Raw genomic sequence first — 1,338 nt, forward strand, 5'->3', positions numbered from 1 at the left:
CGACCAGCAGTTGCAGGAGCTCGGCCAGCTTGGTGACTCCAGCCGAGTACCGTGAAGGAGGACGTGCTGCACGTTCTAGCGGGAGCTACACCTGGTCCAACCCGAGAAGGACTTCCATGGTGTGACCGGTATGTAGTGGCACATCATGCCGGCCTCCTGGAAGTCCCCGTCGGCCTCTGCCACCTGTCGTTAAGCTGTGAGAGGAGCACGTGCTCCCGCGCCGTTTGAGTCTTTGGAATTTGTCCAAGACTCCTCAGATCGATCTGGCTCCCCGCGACCCGGCGGCGGAGGGACCACTCGCTCGGCAGTGCTTTGGAGCCCTGTCGGTTACGGCGAGCGCGTCTTCCTCCCACACCGTCCGGGTCTGTTTCGCCCCCGGCCACCTACGGCCGGTGTCCCAAAAAGCCCGGCGGTCCTGCTAAAGGCGGGTGCCGGTACCTCTCGCTCCCGCGAGGTGCGTTTGCTCAGTGCTGCTTCTATCACTCTAAAAGGCGTCCGAGAGTGTGCTGGTGTCGCCGGAGCCCGAGGCACGAGAGAAAGCTTTAAACGACGGGGAGGCAGTGACCGCCCCCGTATGTCCGCTGCTCGCAAGGGCCTCTCTAGCCGAGGTGCTCCCAGGCGCACCCGCGCATGGGGCACGGTTGTTTCTCGCAAGTAGTCCAAAGCCGTCTTCCGCCTCGCCCGAGGCTGGAAGTGTCGGCGTGGCTCCCGCATGCAAGCCACACGCGGCTCCACGGTGGCTTCCCTCCCCCCCTCTCCGGAGGGGGGCGGCCCCATCCCATGTGAAGCCGCTAAGCCGCCGGGAAAGCGGCCTCGGTTCCCCGTTGGGCGACAAAGGCGTCCTCCTCGGCACTTTGCGAGCTGGGCCGCCGGAGAGAGCAGTTAACCCGGATTGTCGAGGTTGTCGTTGCCTTTGTCCCATATTACCTAAGCCTGGTCCTTGTTACCTTACTGGTAAGGGTTAGGGACGCTGAGCGCGCTCCATCTTCTCGGCTCTATGTTGGGCTCTCTCTAAACAGGTCCTCGACTTAAGACCGCCCGATCTTCGTAGGCGCCCTTCATCTCGGCAGGTTGCGAGCTGGGCCGCCGGTGAGAGCAGATAACAACCCGGATTGTCGAGGTTGCCGTTGCCTTTGTCCCATATTACCTAAGCCTGGTCCTTGTTACCTTACTGGTAAGGGTTAGGGACGCTGAGCGCGCTCCATCTTCTCGGCTCTATGTTGGGCTCTCTCTAAACAGGTCCTCGACTTACGATGCTGCCCCGACCGACCGACCGGGTCTTCGTAGGCTTCCTCCATCTCGGCAGGTTGCGAGCTGGGCCGCCGGTGAGAGCAGATA

This window comes from Rhinoderma darwinii, unplaced genomic scaffold (assembly GCF_050947455.1).
Source record: "Rhinoderma darwinii isolate aRhiDar2 unplaced genomic scaffold, aRhiDar2.hap1 Scaffold_4491, whole genome shotgun sequence".
NCBI lineage: Eukaryota > Metazoa > Chordata > Amphibia > Anura > Rhinodermatidae > Rhinoderma > Rhinoderma darwinii.